The following is a 24804-nucleotide window of genomic DNA, read 5'->3' as shown; positions in this document are numbered from 1 at the left end:
GGCACTGAGGAGGTGTGGGCACTGAGGAGGTGTGGGCACTGAGGAGATGTGGGGACTGAGGAGGTGTGGGGACTGAGGAGGTGAGGGGACTGAGGAGATGTGGGGACTGAGGAGATGTGGGGACTGAGGAGATGTGGGGACTGAGGAGGTGTGGGCACTGAGGAGATGTGGGCACTGAGGGATGTGGGCACTGAGGAGGTGTGGGCACTGAGGAGGTGTGGGGACTGAGGAGGTGTGGGCACTGAGGAGGTGTGGGCACTGAGGAGGTGTGGGGACTGAGGAGGTGTGGGGACTGAGGAGGTGTGGGCACTGAGGAGATGTGGGCACTGAGGAGGTGTGGGGACTGAGGAGGTGTGGGCACTGAGGAGGTGTGGGCACTGAGGAGGTGTGGGCACTGAGGAGATGTGGGGACTGAGGAGGTGTGGGGACTGAGGAGGTGAGGGGACTGAGGAGATGTGGGGACTGAGGAGATGTGGGGACTGAGGAGATGTGGGGACTGAGGAGGTGTGGGCACTGAGGAGATGTGGGCACTGAGGGATGTGGGCACTGAGGAGGTGTGGGCACTGAGGAGGTGTGGGGACTGAGGAGGTGTGGGCACTGAGGAGGTGTGGGCACTGAGGAGGTGTGGGCACTGAGGAGGTGTGGGGACTGAGGAGGTGTGGGCACTGAGGAGATGTGGGGACTGAGGAGATGTGGGGACTGAGGAGGTGTGGGCACTGAGGAGGTGTGGGGACTGAGGAGGTGTGGGCACTGAGGAGGTGTGGGCACTGAGGAGGTGTGGGCACTGAGGAGGTGTGGGCACTGAGGAGGTGTGGGGACTGAGGAGATGTGGGCACTGAGGAGATGTGGGCACTGAGGAGCTGTGGGCACTGAGGAGGTGTGGGCACTGAGGAGGTGTGGGCACTGAGGAGGTGTGGGGACTGAGGAGGTGTGGGGACTGAGGATGTGTGGGGACTGAGGAGGTGTGGGCACTGAGGAGATGTGGGCACTGAGGAGGTGTGGGCACTGAGGAGGTGTGGGCACTGAGGAGATGTGGGGACTGAGGAGGTGTGGGGACTGAGGAGGTGTGGGCACTGAGGAGATGTGGGGACTGAGGAGATATGGGCACTGAGGAGGTGTGGGGACCGAGGAGGTGTGGGCACCAAGGAGATGTGGGCACTGAGGAGATGTGGGCACTGAGGAGGTGTGGGGACTGAGGAGGTGTGGGGACTGAGGAGGTGTGGGCACTGAGGAGATGTGGGCACTGAGGAGGTGTGGGCACTGAGGAGGTGTGGGCACTGAGGAGGTGTGGGGACTGAGGAGGTGTGGGCACTGAGGAGGTGTGGGCACTGAGGAGGTGTGGGGACTGAGGAGGTGTGGGCACTGAGGAGATGTGGGGACTGAGGAGATGTGGGGACTGAGGAGGTGTGGGCACTGAGGAGGTGTGGGGACTGAGGAGGTGTGGGCACTGAGGATGTGTGGGCACTGAGGAGGTGTGGGCACTGAGGAGGTGTGGGCACTGAGGAGGTGTGGGCACTGAGGAGGTGTGGGGACTGAGGAGATGTGGGCACTGAGGAGATGTGGGCACTGAGGAGGTGTGGGCACTGAGGAGGTGTGGGCACTGAGGAGATGTGGGCACTGAGGAGGTGTGGGGACTGAGGAGGTGTGGGGACTGAGGATGTGTGGGACTGAGGAGGTGTGGGCACTGAGGAGATGTGGGGACTGAGGAGGTGTGGGCACTGAGGAGATGTGGGGACTGAGGAGGTGTGGGCACTGAGGAGGTGTGGGGACTGAGGAGGTGTGGGGACTTAGGAGGTGTGGGCACTGAGGAGGTGTGGGCACTGAGGAGGTGTGGGGACTGAGGAGGTGTGGGCACTGAGGAGGTGTGGGCACTGAGGAGATGTGGGGACTGAGGAGGTGTGGGGACTGAGGAGGTGTGGGCACTGAGGAGATGTGGGGACTGAGGAGATGTGGGGACTGAGGAGATGTGGGGACTGAGGAGGTGTGGGGACTGAGGAGATGTGGGCACTGAGGAGGTGTGGGCACTGAGGAGGTGTGGGGACTGAGGAGATGTGGGCACTGAGGAGGTGTGGGGACTGAGGAGATGTGGGGACTGAGGAGATGTGGAGACTGAGGAGGTGTGGGGACTGAGGAGATGTGGGCACTGAGGAGGTGTGGGCACTGAGGAGATGTGGGGACTGAGGAGATGTGGGCACTGAGGAGGTGAGGGGACTGAGGAGATGTGGGGACTGAGGAGATGTGGGCACTGAGGAGGTGAGGGGACTGAGGAGGTGTGGGCACTGAGGAGGTGTGGGGACTGAGGAGGTGTGGGGACTGAGGAGGTGTGGGCACTGAGGAGGTGTGGGGACTGAGGAGATGTGGGGACTGAGGAGATGTGGGCACTGAGGAGGTGTGGGCATTGAAGAGATGTGGGCACTGAGGAGATGTGGGCACTGAGGAGGTTTGGGACTGAGGAGGTGTGGGCACCCAGGAGGCCTGTGGGCACTGAGGAGATGTGAGTGGGTCTCTCAAGCCCCAAGCCTGTGGCCTCTGGAGCCCCTCACCCCTATGGCAGGAGGTCATCCTAGGCCTGGCCAGACCCCTGACCAAGGCCACAGCCTCCTGGGCAGGCCGGCTTCTTCACATGCCAACTCTGAGCTGGGATCCCCGCGGCCTTTGCCCCCCGCAGCCTCGAGTCTCCATGTTAATTACTCCATCTTATTTTGTAACTTTAATTACATACTAAGTGACATACTAAAAAACCGTCGTTAAAATTTAAGCCTTTGTAATAACACCATTTTATTACATTTTGATGACTTTATAACTGCGATACTTTATTATTCGTTCCATGTTATTTTATGAAGGCACAGTGAGATTTTTAATATCTAATTATAGAACCGGGCGATCATTAAACCCCAAGCGTAAGTGAGCGGCAGCCTGGGTCCCCAGGAGTGCTCTCGGCTCCCTCTGCGGTCACCTGGGGTCCTGTGTGCTGGGTGGGTGGGCGGAGGGACCTGTCCTGTGGTCTCAGAGGCCACATGGAGGGCCATGAGCGGAGGTTGCAGCCAGACGGCATCTTCCAGAGACACCTCCAAACATCTGGAGAGCTGCCCATGGAGGACCCTGGGGCTGCTTCTCTGGGCCACTCCCTGCAGGTCGACTGGCCTGCTGCACTCCTCCAGAGGTGACCTCCAAATTCTGAGGCATCCTGGGCTTTGGGACCTGGGGGCATCCTCCATGAGGGGCTGGGGAGCATCTCCTCTGGGATTTGAGAAGAACCCCGGGGACTTCTGGTCAACCTGCTGCCTCTTATAGAAGCAGAAATGCAGCTGAGGAGGGGCTCTGCCCGAGCTTACCCCGGAGGTCAGCGAGGCCAGGGAGGCCCAGGTCTCTCCCACCCCAGAGGATGGAGCATCCTTGACATAGCTAAGGTCAGGGGCAGGTGGGGTGAGGGGACCTGCAGGGGGCACTGCAGGGTGGGAGAGGAGCAGGAAGGTGAGACCGCCGGCTGGGTGAGGGCTGCGAGCCGGCTCGCCCTCCCTCGTCCCCGGCAGGAGGGGCCCCCCAGGAGAGCTGTCGTCCACCCTGGCCAGAGGCTCCCCAGGCTTGGCTTACTTCTGCACTGAGAGCCCCCCGGGGCCGAGAGAGAGCCCTGGGCTCAGTGAGGAGGGCTTCTAAGAGAGCTTGCTGCTGGGAAGGCTGCTCCTGTCCTCCAGGCCGTGCCCCGCCTCTGCCCCGCCTCTGCCCCTCACCACCGCCTGCTCCGCTGCAGCCCCAGTGAGCTCCCACGCGTCCTGGCCTCTCTGTTCTTCTCAGCCCTCAGTCTGTTAGAAGCCCAGGAGGGTGGACCTAAGGCCTAGGAGAGCCCCTGTCCCCTTCTGATCCCTGGGTTCCCACTGGATACTCTATTTCTCTCTGGTTCCTTGCTGGGCTTGTGAGCAGGCCACGGGGCAGCTGGGGACCTGCTCTAGGACCAGGCTACTGGGCACCTGGGCCTGTGGGTCATGGTACCACCCACTGCTGAGCTGCGCCCCGTGTCACTTGCTGCCTTGGAGGAGGTGGTCTGGGCAGTAACTCCTCTGGGGCAGACCCTCCCCGATGGCAGACCTAGAGGAAGAGGCCTCCCCTTCTTCCACCCCTCCACCCCTCGAGGTCTAGGCACAGAGGCACTGCACCAGGAGTCTGGAGGTCCCCAGGGGCCATTGGGGCCCAAGTACCTTCGAGAAGTGGCTTAGGGCCACTCTGCAGGCTTGGAGGGACAGGAATCTCTGGCAGAGCCCCCACCAAGCTCTAGAAGAACCTGAGGGGCCAGAGGCTTCTGTGCCTGTGCAGTGAGGGCTGGTGGGGGCCATGTCCCCTGGTCTCAATGCACAATGGCTTGGATCTGGCTGGTGTCTCTCTGCGACCCTGGTGCTGGCAGGTGAGCTGGGGTCAGGAGTCACCCTCGCAGGGAGCATCTGCAGGGGGGCCTCCCAGGAATGAGCCAAGATGCATCTATCTACCTCCACGCCCGCCCAGGGCCGCGGGGAGCAATCTTCTCACTGGGAATGAAGTGGCTGCAGCACGAGGCTCACTCTTTCCAATCCCATGATTCAGTGGCTTTGTTCAGGCCCTGGCAGGATCTGATCATCCCAGAAATCATATTGCTTGCTTGTCCCACTCGGAGGGAACTCAATTACCTGGAATCAGGAGCAATCAGCATCTCGCCAGCCGCAGCAATGACGTGGTCCCAGAGCCGTGCTGGCCTGCCAGTCTGCAGATCTGACGGGGCAAGCGTCCCCGTGCTGTGTGAAAGCTTTGAGGGTTCCCAGGACATCGCCAGTGACTTGGGTGTAGGACTGCGGCAATCATGGGCTGGACACTGCTGACCTTTCCCATCTGCCTAAAAGTTAGCAAATGGAAAGCTGAGGAAATGAAGCCCCGCTGCAGAAGGGGCCAGAAGGATTCACCCTTTAGGGGTGTCTTTCCACCTGGGGTACCCCAGCACCTGAGAAGAAGGAGGTCTGCAGGGCAGTGGTGTCCTGGGGCTGACACTGACAGGCAGGCCTGGATTGGGCCAGGAAGGGACTTACCTGTCCGCACCTGTGTCTTCCAGCTCCACCTGCCTGCCCAGGAAGCTGGGCTCTGCCTCAGTATCTGGGAGCAGCCTGGGATCCAGGAGCCCCTCAGTGCGTCCCAGTCCTGTGTGAAAGGGTCCTGGCTTCAGGCAGATGGGCCAGGCCGGGGCAGGTGGGCTCAGCCCTCTGTCTCCTGCTCTCCCTGCCTGCTTCGCCTCCCTCCTCAGCCCCCTGCGCAGCTGCCTCTAAGCCCCTAGACCTGCTCCTGCAGAGGGGCTGCATGGAGGTGGGTGGCAGAGGCCCTGGGGGGTGGGTTCCCCGCTGCAGGGGATCTAGCCAGGCCTGTTGGCAGAGGGCAAGTGCACAAGGAGCCTTTCTCAGCCAGCTCCCCAAGGCCTGGGCGAGAGTGGCCAACCTGTCCGAGCCGCGTTTCCTCATCTATGGAGGGAGGACCTTATTATTCATTCCTCCTAGGTGTCTTTCTAACTGAAGAGTTTAGTGGATTTTAGAATATTCACTGCAATCAGTAAATCGTGCACACTATGACCATAATCTAACTTTACAATATTTTCATCATCTCCAAAAGAAACCCTGCGTCCATCAGTGGCCTCCCCCTCCTCCACCCCTCGCAGCCACTAACGTGCCTCTGTCTTGACAGATTGCCTATTCCAGAATTCTCCTCCTGAAGGAGTCGTTTCAGTTGATCTTTGGTGACGGCTCCGTCTGTGAATGTCTTCCTCTGTGTTAAAGAGTGTGTCAGGGCCTCTTCTACTCGTGGACAGTGGGGGGCCCTTCTCCTAAGTGAACGTGCACCCTGCTTTCCCACCATGGGCGCGAGGCCACACTGTTCTGTTCTTCCTTTCTCCCCTCCTGCCCTCCTCTCTCCCGAATCCTTGAGGGTGCAGCGGAGCCACATGGGTGCCCAGGCCCTGAGCCCGGGGCCCAGCCCCTTCTGCAGGCCCTCTGAGGCTGTGTTCTCTGCAGAGCAGGAGGGGCTGGGCCCACCGGGCGGCAGCTCACCAGGCCTGAGGTTCTCACCCTTGGATGAACAAAGGTCCGTCACTCCTGACATTCTCCTGCTTTTCCTGACAGTCACAGTGCCATCTTGGATGCCAGGCTCCGTCCGCACAGAGGTAGATAAACAAATCAACCTGAAGCAACAGTGCAGCGCAGAGCGGCCCCAGGGGGAGAGTCCACGGGCTCATTAATGCTGAAATCACTTCCAGGTGTGCCGGGTGCGCCGGGACCCTTTCCTCGGGTCTCAGGGACCACCCCTGTCCTCTGGCTGAGCTCTGCTGGCTTCACTAGTGATGGAAACACCCCACCACTGTGGCACCTTGTGGCACCCTGCTACCCACAGCCTGGTGCTGAGGCTCAGAGGCCGTCGGCTTGTCCTGAGCCACCCTGGGTGCTGTCCCTAGGGCCGAGCAGGCACACTGCCTCACGTTCTGTGCCCAGGTCCCCCAGTAGAACCTGCCTGTCCAAGGGGAGGTGGGCTGGGGGATTGGAGCTGGGCGGGTTGGGCAAGGCCCAGGGGGACCACTGTGGGAGTCAGGGCTTCTCCTGGTGTCCCTCCTCCAGCAGGACCAGGCGGTGCTTTTGCTGACTCCTGTGTGCTCCCCTGCTGACCCCGTCCTCCTGTGGAAGACACTGGGCCTCAGCACCTGTTCCCTTCACCCCACCCCAAGTCTAAGTGTTGACCTCTGACAACAGAGAGTCAGATGTCCCCCGAGTTGACAGGTTGAGACCTCCTTGAACTGGTCTGGACTGGCCAGTGAGGTCCTGGGAGCTGGCCTGGAGCAGAGCTGGGGGATCCTGCATGTCCTGTCCTGGCTGCCCTTGGGAGGGGCCTGGAAGGCACATGCCCTGTGGGGACGTAGATATGATCAAGAGGACCAAACAGCCCGCAGGCTGCAGGAACATCCACTGGCAGTGGACGTGCCCTAGGAAGCTCGGGCATGGACGCTGCACTGTGTAGAAGGGGGACGGAAGAGGGGGCGGGGGAGAGGAGGAGAGGGAGGAGGTGGCGGTGGCTGCCGTCCTGGAGGAAGCTGGGAAGGGACAGTGCTTAATCGGTGTTGGGCACCTGTTGGCCCTGGAGGGCCGGCGTGTGCTGTGCTGGTGTGCAGTCCGTCCATAAACCCAGGGCGGGATCGGCAGGGCTGCCTGGGAGGAGGCAGCAGCCCTCTCCAGGTGCCCCAGCCTGCCCGTCCCCTCGGGGCCAGCCAGGCCTGCAGGTCTGGGTGCTGACAGGGCTCCCTGCTGAGCCTATGTGGGGTGTGTGTGGGGCCCCTCCTGGCGGCTGCTCTCCACGGCCCCTCTCCGTCCTCGTGCCGCCCCCTTTCCTTTTCTGTGCTTTTGCCCTCCACCCGCCCCTTCCCCTTACCAGCTCCCACCCAGGCCCGCAGCCTTTGCCGGTAGAAGCCTGGCCCCGCGGCCCCTTGCACACCGCCCGCCCCAGGTGAGTGGCCCTCATCTTGCTCAGATTTGGAGCACTTCCCTGGGGATCCCCTGGTTTGGGGTCTGAGGTCATTTTCCTGCCTCTGAACAACGCCAGACAGGAGCCTCCTGCCCCACCTCTTCCCAGACCAGCGCAGAAGTCCCAGGACTGCAGGAACGCTCCTCGGAGTCCCTCTCAGGAGGTTCCAGCCCTCGGGGCCTCCGAGGGCGCCTGGGCTTTGGACCCTGAGGAGGGGGTCATGGTAAAGTCAGGTCTCAGGTGTCCTTCAGAGTCCTCAAGAGGTCAGGACACAGACACAGGGACGACCCTGTGAGGACACCTGTCACAGGTGGCCGTCTATGAACCCAGGAGAGAGGCTCAGGAGAAGCCGCCACGCCCTGGCACCTGGCTTCAGCCTCCAGGACTGTGAGAGACGGACGCCTGTCATCCGTGCTGTGCTTGGTACGAAGCTGGGGCAGCGCCTGGCGCTGAGAGAGCTCAGACGGTTTTCCCCTGAATGGTGGCACGAGAATTCCTTCCAAGCTGTGTCCAATTCTCCCTGAGAACAACATGAGCGCACGGCCCCACTGGCCACACAGGGGCTGCTACCCTGACCCCGAGGATTAGTGGAGAATTTGTCACAGGCCACTAGCCGTGTGGACCGGCTCTTTGTGCGTTTGGCGTTAGCTTTCCCTGCCGGTTGGTGCAGGCTCCCTGTGTCCTACAGGGACATCTTTTTGGTGGCCAGGCTCATGGTGAGCCGCTTTTTGTTTCTGCAGGCTTAGCCTCTGCTGACCTCACTTCAGGTGTCCATCCCAGACCTGTCCTGAGCACATCCCAGATGCTACTCAGAATCTGAGACGGACTCCTCCAGGTGCTGCTCGGCTGCCAGCCTGGTTACTGCCCAGCTGTGCGGCCTCCTGGATCCTCCACCAGCATTTTCATTTGTTCATTTTGTTCTGCTTTATTTTACACGTGAGTCTTTGATCCAGATGGATGTTGTGGACAGACTCGTTTCCTGCCCTCTCCATCCCCAGATTCTTATTTCTGAAGAGATGATGTGTTGACTTCTGTGTGATCAGATGACATCGTTAGTGTTCTCATGGTGAGTGGTCCTACGCGTGCTTCTCCTGTGGCCGGCTGCTGCCCTCTCCACTCTGCAGGCTGTGTTCCCTGCACCCGGCAGCACTGGAGATGGAACCCAAGGCTCCTACACCCGAGGCAAGGCCCCTCCATGAGCCTCACCTCAGCCCTTTTGTTCTATTTGGGACAGGGTCTCCCTGAGTGTCCCGCTGGCCTGACCCCTCCCTCTTCTTCCCGCCCAGCCTCTGCATGCGGATTGTATCAGTCAGAATCTTACCTGGACACCAGGAACCATGCCAGGCCCTTCAGCAGAGGGAATTTCATGCAGGGAGTGGTTATAGGGTGGGAGACGGAGAAGCCGTACACGGTGGAGAAGCCCAGGGCGGGGATGGAGGCACAGGTGGAGGGGGCCCACCATGGCGAGGGCTCCCCGGCGCCATCGAGACCACAGAGAAAGTGGATTGGGGGTGTGCTCCAGCCACCAAGGGTAGCAGCCATTGCCGGAGTAACTGGGGAGGGAGGGACAGAGACCCTGCGCGGCCCCTCCTCCTGTGGTTCCATCTCGGTCAGCACCTCCCATTGGCCTGACCTCCCAGGAAGCCCAGGGGATGGGGCAGCTATGAGGAAGACGGGGGGGGGGGGGCGGGGTGGGGAGGGATGTTCTGGATGGAGCCAGGCACACAAGCCCAGCACCCTCGTGCCAATCTCAGGGCTCGTGCCCGCTGTTGTGGTCAGACTGGTTTCCCGTCCTCTCCATCCCCAGATTCCTATTATCTGAAGAGATGATGTTGATTTCTGTGTGACCAGATGACATCGTCTCGCCTCAGCACATTTATGTTAACTCCAATCAGGACCTCCAATGTCTGGTGGTCTGGCTGGGTGTGAGGCGACCCCCAAAAGCTCATGTGTGAGGCAGTGCGAGAAGATTCAGGGGAGAAATGATGGACGGTGAGAGTCTCAACCCCATCAGTGGGTCAACCCCCTGGTGGGACTGAGTCGTGCCTGGAGTGGCGGCTCTGGCTGGGAGGTGGCACTGGGCATGGCTTTGGGTCTCTATTTGAAACCGTAGAGAGGAGTCTCTCTGCTTCCTGGTCACCCTGTGAGCTGCTCGCCTCCGCCACACACTCCGCCATGATGTCCAGCCTCACCTGGAGCCCGAGGAGTGGAGACCTCTGAAACCCTGAGCCCCCAAATAAACTTGTCTTCCCTAAAATTGTTCTGGTCAGATCACAGCAGTGAAAAACCTGACCCGAACCCTGGGTTTATAAAAACCAGGTGTTTGAGCTGCAGGTGGATCTCAGCGGTAGAGCACTCGCTGGCCTGTGTGAGGTTCCATCCCAGGAGGCAAAAACGGACCAGGGAGCGGAGTGCTTCCTTCTCCTCCAGCCTGCGCACCCTGCGTCTCCTTTCCCTATTGCGACGGCCAGGCTCCCAGTGCAGCTCCAAAGTGAGAGCCGGGCCTCCCTGGCTACCTCTGCATTTTGATGGAGAGTTTAGTGTTTTGTGACTTGGAGACCATTTTTCCAAGCAGTTCCTAGAGGGCAGCTGCAGGAAACTGTGACGTTGGCTGCCCCCATCCCCTTAGAGTGGGCAGTAAGGGTGCCCAGGGGGTCAGACAGTGCCTTCCACAGACGGCAAAGGCAAGATCTGTAGGGCCTTGGTTCTGGGTCAAGATGACCCCAAAGTGCACGAGTGGTGTCCAGCTGAGGAGGAGGAGCCTTCCTGGCCACAGACCTTCCATGGAGCTGCACAGAGGCCTGCGACTCAAGCTGAATGAGGGGGTGAGGGTGGGTGCTGGGTCCATGATGGGGGGCAGGAGCACAGTGTACCCCACAGGCAGGAGCAACAGGAGCTGACTCGGGGCCTCCTCCCCGGTGCGCCACCCTTTCCTACAGGGGTCACACAGCAGAACTCGGATCAGACCTCGTCAAGGTGGGCTGGGGGCCCTCAAGGGGATGTGCAAGATGTCGGGGTCTGGAGGGCCCACTCCCCGGAGCTGGCGGCTGGGACTTAAGTAGTTTCCTCTTAGCGTTATTTCACTCAGGGTTGTGTGTGGGACTGACCTCTGAGCTTTGTCCAAGGCCTCTCCTGCCGCTGCGGGGGGCATTGTGTGTGGGTGGTCAGCCTGCCCGGAGGAGCTGGATTTCCCAGGGTGAACTGTCCTTGCCTTCCTGGTCACTGGGCACTGGTATCTCTGGATTCCACTTGCTAAGACTCTCTTTGGATTCTGTTTTATATAGTGACTCGTTTTGCAGAAGTCTTTCTCTGTTCTCTTAATTATGTGATTTACATTTCTCTGACCTCATAAAGTGAGCTGGAGGTTTGCTGCCTTCCGTCTGCCCCCTAAAACTCAAGGTGACACTGGGATCCTTGCATAGATGAAGTGAGTCTGACCTCGCGGTCCCGGGGACCTTTGAGAGCGGCTTTGCTGAGGTATAAGTGACCTGCCACGTGGCCACCCATTAAAGGGCACCCTGGTGTGTTCTCGCCTGCCCACAGGCTGTGGTGCCACCAGGCCCATCTGAATTGAGGACTCCGCTGTTTCTCGGGGAAGAGACCCTTATCCATTAGCGGTCGCTCCCACCCCCCATCCCACGAGGAGAGAAGAGCACAGTACACCCCATGTCCCCAAGTGCCCCTCTCCATTCCCTGGCCAGCCTGGAAGTAGGGAGGGCAGGTCTGGCCGAGGTCCTGCGGGAAGGACACTGGCCTCTCACGTGTGCTGGGGTCAAGGCTGCTGGTGTGCCCGTGGACAGCCGCGTCCTTGCAGGCACGCTGAGCCCTCGAGGTGCTGGTTGTGCCCTGGGCTGGACAAGCCCATGCCGTCTGTAAGCCAGCCTGTCACCCTATCTGTGATGACTGACCTCAGGGACCAAGCCCTGTCAGAGGGCTCACCCAGGCCGCTCCTAGGCCCACCTGGGGGTGGAGGGGGGCTTCTTTCAGTGACAGGGAGGTTCTGGTTCTGGATGAACACCCATCTCCAGGTATAGCAGGGTCTCCCAGCAACCCACCTCCCACTGGCACCACTGGGCTGGGCAGTGCCCTCCCCGCCCCAGCCCTGTGGACCTCCCACCCACTCTCTCCCCACAGACTCGTCCATCGGGGACGCCTCCTGCCAACACAATCTACACCGGGCCATCCTGGTCCCTAGCTCTTCCCCCAGTGTGGAGTTGGGCCCACGCCCCGCGCCCCGTGCCACCCAGCCCTGTCTTGTTTTCTGCTGGGATTGTCCCAGTTCCCACCTTAGGTCTAGGATCTGTGCTGAGCGTTACTCAGTACATGATGATTTCGGGGCCCAAATTCTCTCTGATGTTGACCTGGAACGATCATCCTCTTCGTTATCTGCCCTGGTGCCTGTGGAAAGCCAGTCGGCCGCGCAGCGCTGGTTTCTGCAGCCCAGCTCCACCCCTGGGGCTGCCTGTCTGTCCCTGAGCCAGGGTTCCCCACCACAGCTTCCGGGGGGTCCTGCCGTCAGGAGTGGCTCCTCCGCCTCGTTCTCCCTCTCCATTTCTGCTCTGCCCGTCGGCTTCCTCCCGTGTCCAGGTGAACTTACGGTCAGCTTGTCAGTTTCCGTAACAAACTGGCCGGTTACGTCCTAGGGACCACAGTGAATCGGTAGCTCCATTTGAGGAGCCTGTTGTGATAACAGTAAGTCTTCCATTAATTTCGATTGCCTTTAATTTCTTTCAACAATGTTTATAACTCCCAGGGTGCAAGTCGCACACTTCTGTGACAGTGATACCCAAGGGTTTTCCTTTTTGATGCTGTCAGAGTGGGATTTCCCCTTTATTTCCACGGTGCTCTTTGCTGGTGCAGAGACGGACCGTCCAGCGTGCTCCTCGGGACCCTGCGACCCTGCTCAGCCCGGGCAGTTCTGTCGGGTTTCTGACTGTGGAGTCTTTGGGATCTTCTATCAGTGAAATTACGTCACCTGGAGACACAGCCAGGCCTGCTTCCTGTCTTGTCGTCCCGTGCGCCCATCTCATCTCCTTCCTTGTTTCCCGCCGGAGCTTCCAGCACACGAGCCATAAGAAGGGACAACAGAGTCCTCATCCGGCTCCGGGTCCTGAGAGGGAGATTAGCTTTCTGGGCCAAGCACCAAGCTGACGGGGTCTTTGAGGAAGTCTCCTTCAGGTGGGCAGCTTGTGAGGCTGGTCTGTGGGGTGTTGTGCACAGTCCTGGGCTGGGCTCCTCTTTCCTACTGTCTGAGATGAGCGGTGGTTTCTGTCCTCCCTTCTGTCAACAGGATATCCCAATGCAGAGGTCTCTGTAAGATGAAGGCGTCCCGGGATGCATCCTGCGTGGCCATGGCAGGCGGTCCTTTTCACACCTGCTGCGGTCAGTCTCCTGGCACACAGAAAGTTCTAGATCTATATCCACAGGCGAGTTCACCGGCGACTCTGGCCCCTTCCCTTTTCTTCACTGCGATGTCTTTGCGGGGGGCTCAAGTCATCCTGGCCTCCCGATGAGCTGGGAAGCGTCCCCTCCTCTTTTTTGTGTCTAGAAGAGTTTATGAAGGACTGATGTTCATTTTTTGGACACTTGGTAGAATTCACCAAATGGTGGCCCCGGACCTGGCTTTTCTTTTTCTCTTCGTCACAGGGAAGGGGACCGGGGACAAATGGCCACTGAGCCCCAGCGCCAGCCCTTTATAGTCCTTATTTTGAGATGGGGCCTTGCTAGGTTATGGGAGATTTTTAGTTCTAATGCAGTCTCTGTTTGTCTTGAGTCTAGTAGTGTTCCCAGCTCACCTTGGGCCAGTTTGGTGAGCTTTTCCTTGCCACAGACGTGTCCACTTCCTCTCAGCCCCTGCCTTGCTGGTAGCCATTGCAGATAGCCTTCCCTCCTGGCCCTTGGTAAGATCCACAGTCCATGGACGTCGGTGGCTGGAGCTCCTCTCCTTCTTGGTGAGTGCACTAAGATCTGCCATTTTAAGTCTGTGGTTTAGGGCATGGGGTCCACTTGCTGCCCCCATGGATAGAACCGTTTTCATTTTCTGTGGCTCAGGAGATCTGGCCCAGGCCCTTGAGCGTGCCACGCCAACGCCCCACTACCGACCCACGCCCAGCACATCGATTCCTCTTTCTAAGGAACCCATCGTGCTCAGGAGAATGCGGCCTGGTCTGCCGGCTCAGCGCGCCGTTTCTCTAATTCGTTTCTGCTCTGCCTTCACCGTCCTTCCTGGGTGCGAGTGACTTTCCGGGCAGTGTCGCTGGCTTTGGTTGCCCCCCGTAAGTTCTGTACGCTGCGTTTTCATTTATTCGTCTAAACACATTTTCTGGTTTCTTTGGAGATCTCCTTTGGAGTTCATGGCTTCGGGATGTTTTGTTGCTCTTGTGACTTGAAGTGTCCTTCGATTTCTGTTTCTGGTTGAATTCCCACGGTGGTTGGAGAGGAGACTTTGGGCATCTAGCCCCTGAGGTCGCAGAGGTGTCTTCTCAGCTGACATGGATGGTCCCGGGCTTGGGGCAGAGGGAGTCTGCCTGGCAGCCTGCGCTGGTGTCTGAGAGCCCGGTGGCCTGCTCAGGTTGCTCTTCCCTTATCCCAGGTGCCAGGAGCCATGGTGCTTCAGATTTGGGGTTTTCAGATTTGAAATATCCCTAATCTGAAGTTGAAGCCCCTCAGTGCTCTAGGCGTGGCCACGGCGTGTTCCCTCTCTGACGCTCTTGCTGTGCAGGCCCCGGGCCGTCTGGCCTCGCTCGCTGTCAGACGGAGGAGCTTCGCTCGGCGTCCCTGCCAGGTGGCTGTGTGGGCAGCAGTGACCTGGCGCTGCCCGTCTTCGCCCTCGGGTTCAGCGGCAGGCCGGGCTGTGAGACCTTCCCCGGGATGTGGTGGCTTCTGGAGTTGCTGGCCGGGGTCTGTCCGAGGTCTGGATGCAGGATCTGCTCTTCTCCTGTGCTGGACATTGAGCTCTGCTCACGCTGATTCTCTTCCTCCTGCTTGGAAAACTGGCCTCTGGGGGGTGAAGCTAATTGGGGTTTTAATCTCACTGTCAAATCCATTGGCAGCCCTTCCTGGGGCTGAAGGTGAGCGGCCCCTCCCCCACAGTTGCCTGGTGGTGCAGAGACCCCTGTGGCCTCCAGCCTCCGAGCCTCCACCAGCTGTCTCCCAGGCTCTCCCTGCTGCAGCAGCCAGCGCCCACTGCAGGAGAGCTGTGTGGGTGGCTGAGAAGGGCACGGCCATGTTCCCAGAGCCCCTGGCCTGCAGTCTAGAGGTAGGGCAGGCCCTCCTGCCTGCCTCTGAGCTCCAGAGACCTGGGTCTGAGTCCAATCTGGGTCACCGGCCTCCAGCGTCAGCCAGCGACTGATTTGTGAGTCACAGATTCTTTAACAAAGTGACATAAAGGACAGCTTTCCTCTCCCGCAGTGGTGACCCGTCAGGACCCACTGGAGCAGAATAAGGAGAAGCACTGCAGGAGAGGCCCTGGGAGCCCTGGGGGCCGGGCGCTCTGCCCAGGCCAGGCTGCCTGAGGAGGTGGATAGAGGCTCCCAGAGGGGCCAGTTGACCACCAGGTGCAGGGGCGAACCAATCTGCCCCCTCCTCCCCCCGTCACCTCCCCAGCGCGTCCCCCTCCTCCCCACTGTCACCTCCTCAGCGCGTCTGGCCCCCTGTCTGGGAGCGGCCATTCTCAGCCTTCATCTTGGGTGGAACATCCTGACGATGGGGTGGTCTTGGTGGAAAGTTGCCCACGAGGCTCCGTCCACTCTCGCCCAGCGTGGTTGGTCCAATGAGCTGTGTGTGGGCATCACAGCCAGAGCCCGAGGCATCTGAGGAAGGCAAGTGGCCACCAGGCATGGGGAGTGGGGGAGGGCTGGGACAAACCCCGTAGCACCAGGGAAGGAGGAGGAGGAGAAGTGGATGGTCGTGTTTTGGGGGTGAGGTGTAATGTCACATAAAATCCCAAGAAACCTTATAGTTAGAAGGAGCAGGTTTCTCTCTGAGGGGACATTAACCTCCCAGCATCACTATGCAGGGGCCAGTACCAGGGAGCGCTAGCCGGAAGCAGACGCTGCCCAGCTGTACACCTGAGGTGTTTAGGAGCAGCTGAGGCCGTGCCCCCCAGGGAGAGGGACGCGCTTCTGCTGAGGATCTCACTAACCCAAGGGAGGCTCGGGAGCAGGAAAGCCCCCAAACCTACAGTGACCTAGAGATTAATGCCGATTCCATCAAGTTCCTAGCAGAGGCCCTCACGGTGCCTGGGCAGCTTGTCACTTGCATGGGACAGTGAGGACCAGGACCAGGTGGCCAGCTTGGAGAGAAGCCGATGGTGGACAGACTTCCTCTAAAGTGCTGGGGTAAAGACGCAGGGACAGAGATCAGAGGAGGGACAGGCAGCCAGAAGCCAGACCTGCAGGGGACCTGGACATCCGGTGGGTCAGCTGCCCAGTGCTGCCCAGTGCAGGAAAGCCAGATAATCCAGGTCATCATCTAACGCTGCACAGAAAACGGAGTGCAGGTGGGTTGAAGTCCTGTGTACGAAACCCCAAGCTCAAAACATGGGGGAGAAACTCTAGGGAGATGGTGTCATCCTGTCAGGTACAGGAGAACTTCTTAGGTAAGATGTGAAAATATGAGCTGTACAACTGGGTTTGACAAAACGGACTGCTACCAAAAATTCAAAGACCCTCCCCAGCCAGGAGAAAATACCCTAGACATAACAGGCAATGGATTCTTATCTAGCATATACAGAAAGCTTGCACAAATCAAGAAGACAAAAGAAAAAAAAAAAACAAAAAGCAAATGAAATGAACCTGCAGTTATTCAATGAACAGAGGAGGGAAATGAGCGTCCGATAAGATCCATGTGACCATTGTACAGTCATCAGGTGACAAAGATAAGGATCTAGCCATAACGCTGCTGGCACTGGGTGAGTCTCTCAGACCTTTCAAAAGGGACGGTTCACTGATCTTGCTACAGGTTAGAGCCAGGGGTACCCTGCACCTGCAAACCACCTCTGATTCTAGATGGGAGATGTTGCCACATTTGACAGGAAGTATTGCCAGGGGTGTGCACAGTGAGGGTGAGAGCAGTGAAGACTGGCAGGTGGAAATGGACAAGAACGGGAGACCTTACCCAGTGGACAGATCTACTGTGGTTAGTCTACAATACACGTGGCAGGTGAATGTGATCCAGTATATGTAAAGAGCACACATAAACCAGTAAGAAGCAGGCACCAGAAATGTTTGGTGCTGCACAGACTTGGACACCTGAAGAGGTCAGTTGAGTGGAAAACCAAACTAGTGGAGCAAACTACTTGCACAATGTGGCAGTCAGTGTCTGTGCGAAGCATCGGAGTGCACAGCCTCACAACCACAAGACTCACACAGCAGATGTGCCAGCACAAAGGTGCGGCTGCCGAGAGGACAGGGCCCGCTCCATTCCTAACCTCGCTCTTCTAAAAGATACCTGGAAGGGCTGGCGTGTGCAGAGCCTTGGTCACCTCCCTGTCCAGCATGACGTGCTCAGAACCTTTCGTAACAAAACGCAGGACATAAGCTAGACTCTGGGAGGACCCAAGAGGAGATGCCAGAGAACCAAGGAAGCCGAGGTGCAGACTGGGGAGGGAGGGGCCCTGAGCCCAGGGCAGAGAGAAAGAGGAGTGAAGGTGACATCAAGGACCTTTATTCACCCAACCAACAATCGAACACCTGCCAGGAGTCAGGCCCTGGGGACTCTGAGCTGCACCGAGGGACACCGTGGTCAAGAGCAAGCACAGAACAGAATCCAGAAGAGGCGGTTTCCGGTTGTGGCACTCAGGGCCTCTGGGGAGCTGTGGTCAGCCTGCAGCAGGGACAGCACCTGCTGCCACCAGGGCAGCTTCTGAGGAGGCCGGGCACATCCCAGACCTGGGGGCAGCAGAGCTGTGGTCAAGAGCTGGACAGGTCGCAGTGCTGGCAGAGAGGACGTTGCCCTCCACACCAGGGGTGCTGGCTGGGCACGACTGGGCAGGGAAGGGGCACTTGGAGCCAGGGAGAAGTGGCCTTGCCACACCACAGCCTGCTGCAGAGAGGCCAAGGGAAGTGCCGAGACGGCCCGGGAGCCTGATCGCTGGGGAAAGCTGACTGGAGACCAGTCTGCTCTGGGGAGATCCGTGGCCACAGGCCAGGTCAGCAGCTCCTCCACCCATCACTGCACCTTCTCCCCAGGGCATTTAGTCCAGTGGTGTCAGGCTGGATGAGGGACACGAGCTTTTCCCCAGTGCCCCATTCTGGACCCATCGCCACTCAGAGAGGGTCTCACGTTCGGCTGCAGAAGCAGTGACATCATCAGCACGACCTTGCTGAGCTTGCTAGGACGTCACGGAGCAGCGCCCTGGCCCCCATGCAGGAAAGTGGCTTTCTACAGAAAACCCCCTCTGCCCTGGTGCCCAGGGTGCAGGAGGGAAAGCCAGGTCCTCCAGGAGGATGTGCATCTGAACTCACCAGCCAGGCTTCTCGTGTTCCCTTAACGTGGCTAGGATTTGGGGCACAGAAAGGGGCCCTCAGTCAGGGACATGGTGTTTTACTGTCCCCTTTTGCTTTAGGGACAATACATCCTCACCCCAGGACACAGCCTAGGAAGTCCTGCAGGACTCAGCAGGTGGCGTCCACTGAAGCTGAGGTGGAGGCTGTGGGCCACCCCTGGACTCATGTCGGAGATCTCGCCAGGCAGGGGTACCTCGGGCACTTGGAGTGGGCACGTGGCGAGGCCGTGCAGCGGCCTGGACAGGCAGGACACGGGGTTGAGGAGGAAAGGCAGGTGGGTAGACAGAGGGTGAACTTCCTGCTTCCCCTTCCAAACCAGATCAAAGTGGAAGGAAAAAAAGAAGAAAGAGACGGAGCTGGAGTGTGAGCCCTGCTTGGTGGGGGACAGGAAGCCACGAGGGCTGGCATGGACAGGAGGCCAGCATCGTGGCCAAGTGGACAGAGAGGCAGGAAGGCCTGGGCCTGAGCCCCAGAGCAGAGCCCTCAGACGCCATCCAGGAGACCTGAGTCCCCGTGACTGGCGCCACCTCTCGGCGGTGAGCAGAGAAAGGGGCCAGGCCCTGCACCTTGGAAGCTCACCGACCACCCCACTAGAGGGTCCCGGGGACACTGCCGGCCGCTTCCCCCGATGCAGAAAAGAACCTGGATGAGACCAGAGGGTGGGCGACTCCTGGGCCAGGAAGCTTGGTGCCCTCTGCCACAGGACCTCCTAGGCCTGGCCTGGGGACACGCTGGGTATGTGCCCAGACTGCAGGAGGCTCCTGCTGGGGACCAGGGGACGGAGTCCTGGCTCCCGAAATGCGGGCCCAGTGTGGGGTGAAGGCCACAGAGACGGGCAGTTCTCCTGGGCTGGACTTATTTCTTGTAAAAATGGCAACAAGTTCCATGAGGAGAACGCAGCCTCTGAGGCTGCAGCTCCGTGTCCCTGCTGGCTGCCCGCTTGGGCCCAGGCTCCTAGAGGCCCCAATTCCCAGCCACGTGGCAGCTTGCTCTGCGTTCTCGGCTGGGGAGGTGACCGAGTCCTCCCTGGCCCTGGATGTGGCCTGCTAGTTCTGACTCCACCTCCTGCTATAAGGTCCCCCCCCCCGCCGCTCCAGCAGGTGTCCACCTGCCCACCTGGACTAGCTTCTGGCCTGCAGGGTCCTCAGACCCCTCCCCTTCTCCCACATGGCCCAGCTTGGCCATGTGGGTCCCTGGATGCTCTGAATCCTGTGTGTTCTGAGGGCCTCTCCTGGGCACCTGGGCCTCCTCTTCTCCATCTGCCTCCTGGGCTGAGGTCTGTGATGCCCACTGTAGAGAGCAGGCCAGGCCCTGCCCAGCCCCCACCCACTCCCCTTCCCTCTCTGCCCTCTTAGCTCTAAGTGGACAGCAGGCCAGGCCCTGCCCAGCCACCCCACGGTGCGCAGAACAGGTCACCAGGCTGGAGACCTTGTAAAGCAGCAGTTTGCCATGAGCTGCTGCATTCTGGGGACCGGTGCCGAGGGAGAGCCAGTCTGCACCTTGTTTGCCCAAGTGAACGCCCACCACCCGCAGCTCCACCAGGGGCACAGCGCGGTGAACACCCTAAACTAAGCCAGGAGCACCCGGACACACGGACACCCCAGATCACCTCGGGACACCAGACGCTACCCCCCACCTGGGGTTCATACAGGGGAGGCCCCAACATGGACACTGCGGCAGCCTGGCTGTCACCTGGTCACTCGTCATGAGCGCACCCAGGAATATCCCCAGTGACAACCTGGACTTCCTGTCCGGTGGCCTCCAGCAGTGTGCCCTTTCTCCTGCCTGTGAGGACCACATGCCATGGTCCACTCCAGCTGACCCTCTGGGGCTGAGGGACCCTCTCCTTGACGGCACTGCTGACCGGGGTGGTCAGCCCCCTCCTCTGGCCCCACAGAGCCTCTGCCTCTGCCTGACTCTGCTCTGCTCCCGGCTCAGCCCCCCGTGACCCTGCGGCCACCTCCACCCTGCTTGGTCTTCCTGTGACCTGCTTATACCTCGTAGTGGGAGGGTGACGTGCCACCTGGTGTTTGGACTTTAGAAGTTCAGACTGGAATGAAAGAACCTCTTTGCCCAGGTCATGACCCTCAGGGACCCTGAGTGTCCCATGCACAGACACCGCTGGAAGTGGCGGGGCCTGTGACTTCACTGCTGTCCAGTAAATCACGAGCCGAGCCGAGGAGAGACGCTGCCCGGCCTGCCTTGGGGCGGAGCTGGTTGGGACACTTGCCCTGAGGGAATTGGCTGACCACAAACAGCTCTGGATAGACGTTCAGAGCGTGAGCCCCACTGTGAGAGCAACTTGGGGCTGGGCACCTATGCCCGACCCTCCACAGCCAGTCCCCACTCTCCAGAAGCCCCCACCCCCCGCCGGCCACTTTAATTCTCAATTCCTGTTGGCAGTGTTTCCCAGGGCGCGGGTGGCCGGCGGGGAGTGCTGGCCTCCAGGGCCGCTTGTCTCCCGGTCTGCCAACCTGACTCACCTCTGTTTTAACCCAGTTCAATCCCAACTCAGTTCTGTTTTGCTGCTGGTGCTGGGGAAGGACTCAGGGCCTGGGTGGGGAACCCAGCAGGGAGATGTGGGGGCATCACACAGAGGGGCCCCAGGAGCACCAAGAAGCCACAGTGAACCCCCAAGTGTGCCCAGGGGCAGCGTGCTGTGGGCCAGGGGTCTGCCTGGGCCTCTGGGAAGCGGGTCAGACGCTCTGCTGCTTCCCTGGCAGGGTCTCTGGGGGAGACTCTAGGAGGAAAAAGAACTCTCCCCAGGTCCCGGGGTCAGCTGCACCGAGGGGGTGCTACTCCAGGGCAGGCCTGGGTCAGGGGTCAGGACCCCCCAGCTACCCCACCTGGACGCAGGTGGGCAGGTGGCTCCATGCACATCTCGCCCAGGGTGGAAGAGGACGTGTCAGGAGCCCAGATCTGGGCAGCTCCTGAGCAGGATCCTCGGGTTCTCTGAACCCTGAATGGGCTCCTCACGTCCAGTCTGCCTGCTGCCCGCTCAGCCGCCGGGGACAAAACCAAGAAGTGATGTACGGCATCCCTGTCCATCCATCGATGTGCAGTGACCAAGGGCTTGGTGCAGGCAAAAACCCATCTCTCGGCCATGGCAAAGGAGGGGACATAAGACTGCCACCTCTGCACTAAGTGTCCCCCCACCACGCCTGCTGGACAGTGGTGTGGGCCACTAGTTGTCACTCCTCGCCACCTTTGTGGGGACCCATCTCCACAATGCTCTACAAAACCACCCCAAAGGGGCATGTCCGGCTCCAGTGTGCATGGGAAATTTGAGGGTGCAGATTCAATTCATCATTATTTATGAACCAACACGGACGGTTTATTTCTCTGATCACCCACTAATCATTCCTCATAAATGCAGGCACCGACAAAATCCCACAGAATCGATAAAGTGGTAAGTTCTGGGTCTAAATCACGGCACCTCGTGCTCTTGAGTAAACCTTTTGGTAATTTACAAAGGCTGTTGAATTTTATAGTAAGTGTTTTTCAAACCAAGCTGGATTCTAAACAATAATGACTTTTTAATGTGGCTCTGTGATTACATTGTCATAGTGAAATACGGGGGTCTTTGACTGCATCCGAAATGAGCCCGGTGTGAATTACTCCCAGGCACAGGCCCGCGCGGCCCAGGTAAAGCAATCTTCATAAATCACCCTCCAATCTGGGTGGCCTGGCGGGCGAGGCCGGGTGCCAGTGTTTGCAACTCAAATGTCAGCGGGCAATTTGTAAACAAGCTCTTCCATTTGTTCCGGAACAGTGGCCTCAGTCGGGTGGCTTCGCGCAGAGGGGCAGCCTGCCCGGGGCTGGCCTTGACCTCAGGTGGGAGAGGACGTGGCCCCACGGCCGGCCGCGGAGCTGCTGATCTGGAAAGGAAGGAGAGGAACCCCTCCCAGCTCTGACTGGGTGTGGGGTGCCCGGGGTCCCCTGTGCACCTCCCTGGGCACTGCGCCAAGTACCAAGGAGGGCGTTTCCTGCTCACAGACAGTCCTGGGGTCACAGCCGTGCCAGCAGAGAGCGTGGGCTCTCTCCCTCCCTCCCTTTGTCCATCCAGAGGGGCTCCGGGGGCTGCCTGCCGGTTCTGGGTGCCTCTGTGGGCCACAACCTGTGCTCCTGTTGAGCAGGACACAGACAAGGAGGAGGAACAGTGAAGACTGGTTTCCCACTGGGGCCACCTGGGGCCTGTGGGCGATGGCAGGGGCAGGAGGGCCTCCGCACACTGTGTGGTGGCACGGACACTCCTGACCAATGCCAAGCCACCAGGCAGGCAGTGACCTGGCTCAGCCACAGAGCCCAGGTGCAAAGATCCTGGGCTCCACGAAGAGGAGACCAGGGCTGACCTGGGAGCCCCTGCTGACCCCTCTGGCCCTCACTCCCCAGGCCAGGTCCTGCCCACCCCAGGACAGCCTGGGTCAGGGGCTTGGGGCATGGACCCACCCAGGCCTCAGACCACGGCTTGCCCACACAGGCCTCCCCTGCTGCCCCAGCCAGGACGGACCCCTCCTTCTCTGTCTTCATCAGAGGCCCAGTCCCTGGGGCCCAAGGGCTCAGGCTTCCAGGGGCCTCAGGTGACCCCAGTGGACGTGGGGGCCTCTGGCTTGCCCCACGCCTCCTTGGGGTCTTGGGACAGTTCCCAGAGCAGAGGCCCAGGGAACACTGGCTCTTGTTCCCAGTGGGTAGGAAGGCAGGGGTGCAGCCTGGGCCACGGGCTGGGAAGGCTGCCTTTGGCTCTGGGAGCAGGTTGAGCTGCACAGTGGTCAGAGGGTATGGCCAAGCCACAGCAGAGGCCAAGCACTGGGCCCTTGTGCCTGTCACAAGGGGAGGGGACTGCAACAGGCCTGGTGGGCCTCCTCAGACCCACACCCCCTCTCTACAGTCTCAGCCCCGTTTAGCAGGCAGGGACTGAGGCCTGGGTGGACAGCACCTGCCTGGCCAGGTACACCAGGTGAGCCTGCGTCCAGGTCCACCCATCCAGGCTCTGGGGACACTGTGCCCACCCGCCCTGTCCTGCAGGCAGCCAAGGTCCTGCTCCCCCCAGCTGCCCTCGGTGCCCCAGGCCTGAGCTGCTCCAGGACCCCGGCCTCAGCGTGGGCACCAGGTAGTGCTGGGCGCGGGGTCGGAGGGTGGCAGAGGAACCAGGTGAGTTAATGAATCACAGATGTCAGACCCCAGTCGGGGGGTCGTTAAGTTCCTGGTGGGTGCTTAACAGAAACATCTGTTTGCAGCCCTAGGACTGTTTTCCAGAGGAACAGGGCCCTTCAAAGAAGCAGCCAAGGCCCTGAGCCGTCCCATCTTCATGGAAAAAGGGAGTGAGGAGGCCAATTGCCTTCTATCAAGATGCCGGAGAAACCCAATTTAATTTCCATAACACGGGACAACAATGGCTGGGGCGTCCCGCGGGAGAATAAATCCAGCCACTTTAAGGGAAGACTGGAATGCTGAGTATATCACGTCAAAAATTAACATATGAACTTCAAATCCATGCTCCAATTCCAAATCTGATTTAACAAACTGCTCTTATTAAAGTCAATTGGCGAGCATTCCATTATAAAAACAAATGAAATCTTCCCGTCTATGAGATAAATAATTTTCTCCCCATACCTAAGCGGGAGACATTAACTTAACGGGTAATGATCTAAATTATGTATTAAACTCAATTACTTTTTATTACCACTTTCCAATTAGGGTGCCCTGATTGACTGTCGGCTCAGAGACTTCTCCCAGGCGGTACCTGTCCCCAGGCCTAAGGCCGCTCGCAGTCCCCGTTCACCCTCAGCTTAATCAGCTGAGTCTCCGCCTCACTCTAGCCAGAGGGGGTGCGGCTCCTGTGGCAGACAGACACTGTGCCGGGTCGCCAGCCAGCTTGCCTTCTGCCGCCGTCTCTCTGGGTACCTCGGTGCAAGAGGCTCCCCGGCCTTCCCCGTGCAGAGCCCCGAGTCCACACGCTTTCCCCAGGCTGGCTCTGGGAAGACGGGCCACCACGGTCCAGCAAGACATTGCTGCCACAACAGTGTCCCGCCGTCCTGGAGCTGCCTCCTACCCTGCCAGATGCCACCATCTCCATTGCCACCTGTCCTGTTTAGCTAAGAGCTTTCTCTGGGGACCCAAGTGCCTTTGCAAAGGATCATGGCCTCAGACGTGTTCTCAGACTTAAGTATCATGGTCCCCTCTTACTCAAAGTCGTGTTTCCATGATTTTAGTCACCCCCGGTCAACCTCAGTCTGAAAATACCCAATGGAAACTTCCTTAAATAAACAATTTGTAAGTCTTTGCACACTGTTCTGAGTAGTGTCATGAAGTCTCAAGTCATCTTGTGCCATCTGGCCTGGCACGTGACTCACCACTTGACTCAGCATATCACACTGTGTCTGCTACCCTCCCATTAGTCACCCAGTGGACGACTGGGTCATCAGATCCACGGCCACAGAATCCCAGGCTGGCGTTCAAGCAGCCCTTATTCCACTTCATAAGGGTGCAAGAGGGCTGGGGATGTGGCTCAAGCGGTAACACGCTCGCTTGGCATGCACTGGGCGCTGGGTTCGATCCTCAGTACCACATACAAATAAAATAAAGATGTTGTGTCCACCGAAAACTAAAAAATAAATATTAAAAAATTCTCTCTCTCTCTCTCTCTCTAAAAAAAACAAAAACAAAAACAAAAAAGAGTGCAAGAGAGACAAGGCTGGTAGTTTGGAAGGCCAAAGAGAAGCCGCCAAGTGCCTCCTTTCACTTAACAGGTGCCTCGTTGCCCCCTGACCCAGGAGCACCC

The 24804-nt window shown here is 59.3% G+C and overlaps 1 long non-coding RNA gene across 25 annotated transcripts in view; it reads left to right on the top strand.

The window, feature by feature from the left end:
- Window positions 1-24309, top strand: part of LOC144377969 (uncharacterized) — a 29921-nt gene extending 5612 nt beyond the window's left edge. For 4 of the 25 annotated variants that reach the window (XR_013439339.1, XR_013439322.1, XR_013439342.1 and 1 more), the window contains 9 exons: window positions 6129-6262; window positions 6618-8451; window positions 8559-8697; window positions 8802-9507; window positions 9629-12693; window positions 12806-13466; window positions 13567-13790; window positions 14237-21668; window positions 21796-24309. This is a non-coding gene — a long non-coding RNA (uncharacterized LOC144377969). Of the gene's footprint in view, window positions 1-6128; window positions 6263-6617; window positions 8452-8513; window positions 8698-8749; window positions 9508-9628; window positions 12694-12805; window positions 13467-13566; window positions 13791-14236; window positions 21669-21795 lie in introns of all 25 variants that reach the window. The other 21 variants (XR_013439345.1, XR_013439343.1, XR_013439338.1 and 18 more) reach the window with 21 other exon arrangements.
- Window positions 24310-24804: the final 495 nt, after the last annotated feature.

Source organism: Ictidomys tridecemlineatus, chromosome 5, assembly GCF_052094955.1.
Source record: "Ictidomys tridecemlineatus isolate mIctTri1 chromosome 5, mIctTri1.hap1, whole genome shotgun sequence".
NCBI lineage: Eukaryota > Metazoa > Chordata > Mammalia > Rodentia > Sciuridae > Ictidomys > Ictidomys tridecemlineatus.
The sequence above is the reverse complement of the archived record's forward strand: the minus strand, read 5'-3'. Positions and strand labels throughout refer to the sequence as shown.